At 40.3% G+C, this 10560-nt stretch overlaps 1 long non-coding RNA gene across 2 annotated transcripts; it reads left to right on the top strand.

The window, feature by feature from the left end:
* Positions 1-3196: 3196 nt before the first annotated feature.
* LOC137246710 (uncharacterized) lies at positions 3197-5040 on the top strand. 2 transcript variants are annotated; one of them, XR_010951659.1, is made up of 4 exons: positions 3197-4015; positions 4071-4551; positions 4619-4768; positions 4847-5040. It is a non-coding gene; the product is annotated as an uncharacterized lncRNA (long non-coding RNA). The 2 variants fall into 2 exon arrangements; XR_010951658.1 differs by having other exon boundaries at positions 4071-4768.
* Positions 5041-10560: the final 5520 nt, after the last annotated feature.

Raw genomic sequence — 10560 nt, 5'->3', positions numbered from 1 at the left:
TGTGGGTGCTCTACCTAAACTGCCGATTACAATTGCATAAATGTACACTGCAATGTGTTGACTATACTTTACCATTCCAATTACAAGTATACGAATTGGTATAGTGGCTGTATTATAAGGTTTCTTACCCTTTAGAAAGCGTGTATAGTTATGTGGATAACCTCTCTACAATGCCGATAACAATTTCAGAAAAGTGTGCCTTAGAGTAATAAACATCCGAAGATTGTTCGGAGATCGTTTACTTACTCCATTACCAGTAATGGTGTAAGTAATCAGTTCTGTTCACAAAGCAGCCATGCTTACGGAGAAGTAACATTGATTGTAATTAGCTGAGTTTTTTTTACTTCTATATACGTTTACGCTTAAACTTTATATGGACTGCTAAGCGACAAACTTTAAATACACCTCTGAAACTACAGCGCATAAAATTTGTACTACTAAATTTCAATACGCATTATACTCAGATGTAACTGAAATATGTGTCTGTTTCACCCTCTACACTAATTCTATGTATTCTATGTGTGTCCACTACTCATCGCAGCTGATTCAGCTATATGTTATACATTATGGCCACCAGAGGTTTGTGTCTCCGATTTTAGGTACACCCTGTTCTGTAGCTAGTTATTTAACCGCTGCCGCTAGATGGGTCTCCTAAGCATTATCTAACATTGTGAATCAAACTAAGTGTGATAATTTCTACATAGACGTCAAAATTCTAAAGTGATTGGATCACCTGATTTGTAATTGACTATCGCTGTCTCATTCTGTATCTTTTTCTATCTGTATCTCTTTGAATACCCTGTCAAAACGCTAAAGAGTAGCCACATTGAACAACCTGTCAGGCAGTTAATGATGGAATGTGAGAAGGTGGCGCATTGCGCATGTAAACATTAGTTCAGCTGTATTTATGGTCAATTTTTACGTCATTTTCCATTAGCTTTTGTTTTTTTTTCTCTCTTTCTTTTATTCGCTGAAGCAGTCAGGTGTGACGTAGATGCGCAATACGAAGCAATTTTGAACTCGTGAATGCGCAATATTCTGTGCGTGATTTGTGAGGCAGTTGACATATAAGATATCACACTTAGGCAAGGCGCACACGAGGCTTCGCGTCATAGACGCGTACAAGATATTTCATATAGCTACAATTTCTCTACGCCTCAAGATCTGCACACGAAGCTACTTTCGAGCGTCGTTACAAAAAGCAAACAATTATTGAAAAAAATTAAATTTCTTCAGCTATGTATATCCGTCCCCAAAACCAAAGGAAAATAGGTTTTAAACGTTGTTTGCATCTCCGTGGCTTTGTAAATTATGAGAGGCAATTATAAACCACCGCGGACTAGAGAAAAGGGTGATTTCTAGTTTCCAACACTTTTTAGCATTTTAAACGCTTCAACAATGTCTAACCAAGCTGCTGTGGTGTTTAATACTCTTTTTCGCTTTGGTAATATACCTTTTACGCACCTTTATTAACTAAATTAACATTTTTTAAATAATTACACAAATTTGCATACAAAAAAATGTAACCAAACACCTGTTCTTCCTTTTTTTCAAGCGAACGTACGCTCAGCGACCAACACTGCTATATGCTTAGCTACACGAAAATTTCATGCTTTGTCGCTTTCATGCAGCTGACGCCTCGTATGCAGCTCTCCATTCAAATACATGTGTTCGGCATGAAAGCGTACAAATTTCGCCTGCAGCGTCTATGACGCGTAGCCTCGTGTGCACCTTGCCTTAGTTTTATTCACAATGTTAACTAAGCGAGGATAAGCATTTTTTTACGCCTTGTAAAAAAAAACACGGCTAAAGCTCCCATTACTGATACTTCTGATACTTAGCATAGACTTGACTTGACTTGGCGTAAACTTGGCAACTTAGCCACGATTATACTCCACTTGGCGCATACATAATCAGCGTTGAAATTTATTTTTAAATAAATGTCAATTTTTATGACAAAATGTCAAAATGAAATGGAAACAAACAAATGGCATCTCAAAATGTAAACGTCGTTTAGAACTCACATAGAAAATCAAAATTCAACAGACTTCTAAGTCAAGTTAAGTGTTGCTCAGTTTTGAGTAATCAGTAACATGCAATGTTCATTTAACAGAACTGTAAGTGACAGTTCTCAAGCCAAGTCAAGTCTATGCTAAGTATCAGTAATGGGCCCTTAAGGCAAGATGCACACGAGGCGCAAATTCATAAACGCGTACAAGATATGACATGTAGCTACGATTTCTCTACGCCGCAAGATCTGCACACGAAGCTACTTTGGAGCGTCGCTACAAAAAGTAAACAATATTGAAAAAAATTAGAAATTAAATTTCTTCTTCAGTCCATCACCCAAATAATTAATTTTAGTTTCATTTATTTATTGACAGTATTAGCACAATAAGATCTTGTATGTACTTTTATAGTGCAACAATAGTCACATATTAATGGGTATAATTTTTAAAACTAGAAACTTAAAACTTAAAAATGTATATATTATTCCATGTACAATTTTAGAAAACATGTAAGCATGTAAGAATAAAGTAATAACAATGGTAATATATAAGTTTAACAAGAATTGTGACAAGGGCATTTAGCAACAATGATTGACTAGACTATAAGTAGCTAAACTCAGATTCTAATTTGTATATACCTTACCATAGAAAGAAAATATATCATTCTTAATGTTGCTTCTACTTAAGCTATTGCGAACCGAGTTGGGGATAGAGTTCTGAATGCGGATAGCATTGACAAAGAAAAGTCTTGCAGAATTTAGATAATTGTAGCTGGGTACGATCAAATCATTTATGCGAGCAGATCGAGAGAATGTTAGCTTGTTATATAAATAAGTAGGCATTTTATCAGCAATCACACGACACAGAAATATACAGTTTCTTGCCTTAAGATACTCAGATATTTCACAACCCAAGAGACCCGTTCGCCACGCAGATATATGATCATACTTAGCCAACCCGAAGACATACCGCGTGACATGATTAAAGGCGACATCAATCTTATGTGCCGATTTTGAATCTAATTTTCTGTATATACATTCCGAATAGCAGATAACTGGTAGTATTAGTAGTATAGCAAGCCGCTTCCTTATTCCAAGTGGGGTGAAGGTGGCAGACATTCGTAGATTACGTAGAGCGTAGTAAACTTTACTGATAACAGCGTTAATATGATCATCACAAGACAGACTAGAGTTAATAACAATTAGATTGAACTTATCAATATAAGCATGAATCTGTTCTGCTAACAAGCTAACAAAGGTCTTCGACAACGCAGGAAGGATGCTTATGGGACGAAAATCACTTGGACAGCAGGCGGACTTATTTTTAGCTACAGGAAGGACAGATGCGATCTTCCAGACATCAGGAAAGCACGAGGCTGTGATGCAGTGGTTGATAATATGGGTCAGGGCTGGCAGTATCTGTGGAAGAACAATTTTTAAAAACTTTACAGGAATACCATCTTCAATGTTCACCAATAGCATTTGAGCGTATTGTGACGAATATTAGCAACACTAAGGCCCGGTTTCACCAACTCGACTTAACTTAGTTAAGTCATATTTTTTAATTTTTCTGTTTCACCACCAATGCTTAGCTAAGTCACAGATAAGCCTACCTGCCAGCTGGCTTATTCTCGACTTTCAACAGTGTTGCTGTAGTACAAATTTTGAGTCGAATTAAATGGCAGTTTTGTTACTTATTTCGTTATGCAAATAGAGCAACCCCGCTATTGTTGGCATCTGCAATTTCTCTAAATTATTTTATTTTATTTGCATTCTCGGTGGAAAAATTGTAAAAAATTTAATGGATCTTCGAGACTCTGGTGAAAGTGATTGCGACTTTGAAACTCTGCAGGTAATCGTGCTTCGACGAAAAAGAAAAATTAAAGAGCGTCCTGACTTTTTTCTTTATTATGACGATGTTGACTTTCGCGAACGATTTCGTATGTGCAAAGATGCTGCTTGGTTTGTTTTTTCTTTAATAAAAGACAAAATTTATCTTGGAGCACGGTAAGTTTACATCATATTTTATAAATGTTGCCCTAAATTACTTCTTCGTTTACAGCAACAACGCAATGCAGCCACATCAAATGTTTTTCATTGCACTCCGGTTCTATGCTTCAGGATCTTTTCAGCAAATTGTTGCAGACCTTTCCGGAGTTTTAAAAGCAAGTGCCTCACGTGCAATTACGCTAGTTTCCTACCATCTAGCATCCTTGCGACCAGATTTTGTGTTATTTCCTCAAACGGAACAGGAGCGCTTGGAAACACAGGCTGCTTTTAAAGAAAAGGCAAATTTTCCGCGTGTAATTGGGGCAATAGACTGCAGCCATATTAAAATCAGTTCCCCAGGTGAATATGCGTGAATGGTAAACAATATCTCTATATTAATTTATAAACGCTTCCCAAGGCAGCCGGTTCTGTCCGGCTTCATTTCATGTTGAGTCCGTCCCACAAATTGTCATTCTCCCAGCAGATCCTTGCAGCGGGGTAAAAGTTAAGTTGAGGGGTCGACTGCTAATACGCTACCAAAAATATCGAGAGAGGTATCAAAAGACGCGAATAATCTCGAAAATAATAATCCGAAGGCGGAAAATAAAAATTGTATCTCAGTTCTCAGATGTTTGCAGTGGAAGTGGCCGATTTCTATGTGGTTGTTGTAATATTGCGTACCCACAAAAAAAATTGTGAACATAAGTGTTTTGCGCGGAAACCCCAAACTGATACCATCCGCATTTGATGCACGTATTGTTGGTTGCATCTGTGAGTGAAGAATAAATAGCACAAGAGAACAAAAACTATTTTTTAACATACTAAACATTTATTTTATATTATTTCCAGGCGAAGAAGATCAAACTTATGTGCAATGGATGTGGCTACAAAATGGTACATTAAAACGCTGCTAGTGCGGTCATTGGTTAAAATTGGTTGAGCTCCTGTCTAAACTTATTACTTTTAAATAAATGCAAATATATTTTTATTAAGAAAAAAGTAACCAAATAAATTCACAAAATTTAAATTTAAAACGAATATAATTGCTTACAAGTAAACAACAAATGGAATAGAAAACGTACATTTGACGAGAGCTGCTTTCAGTTTAGCCAACAAACAACTACTGGCATAATATTATTAATATAAATAATAATAATTTAATACTTTATAAACACTGTAATTAATTTATGTTGATTATATTTAGTGACTGCTTTCCAAGGCAGTCGGTTCTATGTACCGGAGCGACTCGGGATTTTTCCCGACCAAGGACTTTAATTTCAGTGTAACCAAATTTAATTTGTTGCGTCCCTCCCACAAATTGTCATCCTCCCAGCAGCTCCTTGCAGCGGGACTGCTCCATATTCTCTTGCTCCGGGAAGGTATCCATTCCAATCCGGGTCCGTCTCCTGACCCCGGTCCTGAGAAATGATTTTGCTGCATCTGACGGAAAAGAATATTTTTAGGACGGTCATACTCTGTTCAGTGTGTCTCGTGTAAGGGATGGTTGCATCGGACAGGTTGTTCTGGGCTTGATCCCAAAACCCGACGTCCACTTAACTTTTATAAATATTTTGTGGCTCCTTGCTGTTCACGTCCAAGGGCGTCCCGTAGTCTACGCCTTAGCGCCCCCCCCCCCCCCCCCCCCCACTACCTTCCAGCAGCCAAGCTGCTCAGCAAGCCACAACTAGTACCCGCTGCTGCTCGCGCCCAGCGGCGCCAACAACTCACCGTTTGCACCATTTGCCAGCACAGAATATATATGTTTGCGACATCCGCCCAAAGAAGCTCCTGCCTTGGGCGGTGCCACTTTCCTAGATGTTCTGCTCTCCGCGACGGCAACCCCCCGACGGGTTTCATTGCGTCATGTTGCCAGGTCGCAAACCCCAATCTACCGAGTACCCCAATGCTTGCCCAAGGACCGCCAGTCCCAGGGCCACAACAGCAGTTGCGTCCTGGCCTTCCTCAACCAAGCGGTAGTCACCCGTCACTTACTCCCAGAGTGGCGACGTTTCCCGCTATGCACTTCAGTATTCTGCAGTTAAACTGTAATGAACTAACTGGGAAGATCACAGAGATAGTCGATTTCATGAAGCGGCACAATATTCGCATTGCTGCGATTCAAGAGACTAAACTCACAGCAAGATCTGCACTGCAAACCTGTCCTGGGTATAATGTCCACAGAAAAGATCGCATGAGCGGAAAAGGAGGCGGCCTCGCGTTTATCATACACCACTCTGTGCAATATCTATATATATTATATTATATTATATATATATATATATATTTGATCCTGGCATCGACCGCAGGGACAATGTCTTAGAACGTCAAGGCCTATCTGTCCGGTCAGGCGATGCAAACCTAGAAATCATCACCATCTACATCTACCGCCCTAATTTTAGCGCCTTACTCACTGGCAACAATCGCATTATCTTAGGTGGTTTCAATGCCCATCACGATCTATGGCGGGCGGACAGTAGGGGTGAGATGTTGGCGGATCAAATAGAAGAAACGACGTTCAGCACAATAAACGGAGACGCCCCCACACGTATGGTAGGAAGCTGTCACAGTTCGCCGAATATTTCAATCGTGAGCGCAGAACTCGTAAACTGGCAGCCGATGGTAACATTGGCATCCGACCACCCGCCTATACTTATTTGGTCCGAGCAAACCGCCGACATCATCGTTACAGATAAACGCACTTTCAAAAAATTTAAAAAAGGAAAGTGGGAGGAATACAATTCTTTTACAGGCAACCTCTTTGCTGCCCTCCCTATCTCGACTGATGCCCGCCAAGGGGAGCGTGCTTTCCGCAAGGTCATTGAATCCGCCTCGGCACGTTTCATTCCCGCCGGGAGAATTCCCGAAATTCGGCCCTACTTCCCGGCGGAGGCCGCAAATTTAGCGAGAGAACGTGACCTTATAAGACAGCTCGACCCAGGCGACCCCCAAATAAGGGATATAAACCAACGCATCAGATTGCTTGTGGATGAACACAAGCGGGCGAAATGGGAGGAGCACCTAAGAGGTTGAGGTTGTGGATTTGATTTCCAATTAAAGGAAGTAAAACCAATTTAAAAAGAATTACAGCAAAAGTAAACTTAAAACCGTGGTATATATTCGTCCGATATATTATTAATTTGAATATAATTGTTTGCACACTCTAAATAAACTAAGAATATTAGCCTATGGTATAACCAGTCAAGAGGTAACCACTATTACCATTCATATTTACTTCAGGATGTGTGCGATTGGGCAATATTTGATAGTAACGTAGCCAATTTCAAGTCAAATGCAAATTTGTGACATTAGAGTTGGTTTTCAGCTCTACATACAAGTCCATTAACAATTCCTTGCTAAGACTGTGCAACACTATTGGGCGTGAATGTTTTACAAAGCGTAATAAAGCTTGCACGATGTTACTTGGGTGTTCCTTTCCTGCTATGACAAGTGCATCGAACTTGACGCGCATTAACTCACATGCACGCCGGTTTTCTATCTGTCATTTCTACGCCGGCGCTGCTGCAACTGTTGCAGATGGGTTATTTGTTTCGCTATAATCGCCGGTGCTGTCGCTATTAGGGGACGCTGCTGTTGTTGTAACAGTGCTTAATGTTGCGCCCGAAGTTGCTGCAGAAAAAAAAAAGAGTTACGTTATTACAGCTAGCAAGGTTTTATTGTGCTGCAATGGCGAAAACCTGTCCGAGGTTTTTGAGCATACAAATTTAGGTCTTCTGTAAACAAGACCAGAAGGGCTTTGGAGAATTCTCCAAGTGAGTTTTTGGCAATATTTTTATACAGATCAAGCCTGTCTAATCGATTATTCAATGTTACTTACCCGCATCATCTTCGCTTAGTTTCTGTTTTTTACTGCTTGGCTCTCTTTCTTCAATGGGTGTACTTGGCTCAGTCGCGACCTCGGGCACCTGTTGATCCTTCCCTTGATATTATTCTCGCAGCACCGAATATAAATTTATCGAGATACAACGTTGTAGTTGCTCTTGCATTGCTTGCTTCTGTGGCACATTACCTGGATGCATGTACACAAGTGTCGCCTCAGTGTTAGCGCCAATTGAATTCAGAGAGCTTGCAGGTAGCAGACCACTTGTACCACTCTCATACATTAAATAACTACCAAAACCGCTTACACCCGCATATGAGATGTTATTATTTTTATTATAATTTTATTAAAAGTTGTGCAGCTGACAGCCGTAACTGACAATACTTCAAATGGATTGGGTTGCGTGAAATTAAAGAGTAGCAAAAAATACTACTATGTATAAAACAGTTGATAGGGTTGTTGTATGTCAATTTCGTTAAGTAACTAAGTTGGTGAAACCGAAAAAAAACTAAGCCGCAAATCTGGACTAACTTAAGTCACAACTAAGTTTTAGCCTAAGTCGAGTTGGTGAAATCGGCCCTAAGAGATACTACCATCTCTAAGCCGATGCTAAGCAGTGACTTGTATGCACATCAATAAATCAATCATTATGTCTACATATATGTGGAGAAGAAACGCACAACCACATGCATATATCTGAAATACTCCTGAAAGTATGCAATAAGTGTGCAAGTATTACTCACATATACACGCGCATGGGCTATGAGAGAAGCTATAAAAACCATGCATCTGTAGTTATAGGTGAGACAGTTATAGCTGATAACTAACTAGTAAGTTCTGGAAATAGAAGCGCTTAGAAATATGCCGGCGATGAAACCGGACAGTATAAAAGGCAGCAACAGTAGAGGCACGACAATCAGTTTAATTTAAGACGCTATCTGGCGAGCAATATTAGTGTTATTGTGAAGTACTTTAATAAAGGTCATTTTGCATTTTTGAATAGTGGAGTTATTTATTCAACAGTTTAGTGATTCGAACGTTAGCAGAAGGTTGCAAGTAAGCGGAATTCAGTAAATTCGTTACAAATAATGTCAGAAGAGGAATTGTTGAATAAATTCTGAAGATTTCGAGTGCAACAAGGACATGGCAAAGTGGAGTGAATTGCAGATCCAGCAATTGAAGAAGGAGTTGGAGAGCCGTGGACTGAATACAAACGGTAATAAACTCAAACTTCAGGCAAGACTACGAGAGGCAAAGGAAGCAGAAGGAATATTCGTGGAAGGGTATGTCTTTCATCTTGATGGCGACGAGACAACAACAAAAATTGAAGAGAAAACGAAACATCGCAGACAGTTACCAGCACAGACTTGAACACGATTTTGGCTGCAATATCTTCACAAACATCGACAGTAACATCCAAAATAGAAGCACAGGAGACACGCATAACAGAATTGTCATCACAAATATCCACAAATATGTCAGCACACTCGAAGAACAGAAGACATATATGGCATTCCAACTGGAATCACAGGAGGCCCGTATTTCAGAAATGACGTCGCAAGTGTCATCTCAACTGGAAGACCAAAAGACATATATAGCATCTCAATTGGAAGCGCAAGAGGCACGTATATCTGAAATGTCGGCAGAAATTTTGGAACAGGTATCATCAAAACTGGAAGCGCAGGATGCAAAAATGGCTCAATTTCAGGCAGAAGTAGATAATTTAAAAGGTCGTATGGAGCAGTTACAACTAAATCGCCCAGCTGTTTCAACAAGCAATTCAAAGCTAAAGACACCATCCTTTGACGGTTCTGTTCCTTTTCAGGTCTTTAAGCTACAGTATGAGAAGACGGCAGCAGTGAACAACTGGAATGCTGAAGATAAAGTTGCAGCTCTGTTCGTGGCATTGAAAGGGCCTGCCGCGGAAATCTTACAGAACTTATTCCAGAGTACGAACGGAACAGTTATGATGCATTGATGGCTGCTGTAGAACGAAGGTACGGAAGCGAACATAGGAAACAGATATATCAAATAGAATTGCAAAACCGTTACCAAAAAGCTAATGAGGCTTTGCAAGAGTTTGCTTCGGATGTTGAAAGGTTGGCTCATTTGGCAAATGTGGACGCATCCGTGGAGCACACCGAGGGGGTAAAAATCCAAAGTTTTATAAATGGCATACGGGACGTAGAAACGAAGCGAGCGACATATGCAAACCCAAAACCCACATTCGCAGAAACGGCATCCCATGCGCTGACTCAGGAAACAGCGTCACCTTTGAGTAAGCCCACGTACAAAGCTCATCGCGTGGAAGTGGAAAGGCCAGACTGGGTAGACACAATTTTGGAAGCATTAAAAGAAACGCAGCAGAAAAACGATGGTGCCGTCAAATGCTTTAAATGTGGAAAGCCAGGGCAGATTGCACGTTATTGCAGTACCAATCCTAACAGTTCCAGCAAGGGGGAGGTCGTAAAAGCAGAGCTGAAGGAGATGAGCAAATCTCAAAATCCACTCAATCGGTAAACTAAAGCGAGTCAGCCGCAAGGGGCGACAGCTGGCTCCCTCAAATGAATGCCCCATAATCTCTATCTCGCAAATTGGAAGAAGGTCAAGCAATCTTACTGTCGGAGGACATGTGGATGGAAAGGAACGTTTACTGACTGTAGATACGGGTGCATCCCATTCCATCATTCGATCAGATTTAGTCAAGATTACGTACAGCCAGGGA

This window comes from Eurosta solidaginis, chromosome 3, assembly GCF_040869045.1.
Source record: "Eurosta solidaginis isolate ZX-2024a chromosome 3, ASM4086904v1, whole genome shotgun sequence".
Lineage (NCBI taxonomy): Eukaryota > Metazoa > Arthropoda > Insecta > Diptera > Tephritidae > Eurosta > Eurosta solidaginis.
Note: the sequence above shows the minus strand (reverse complement) of the source record. Positions and strands in the feature narration are given on the sequence as shown.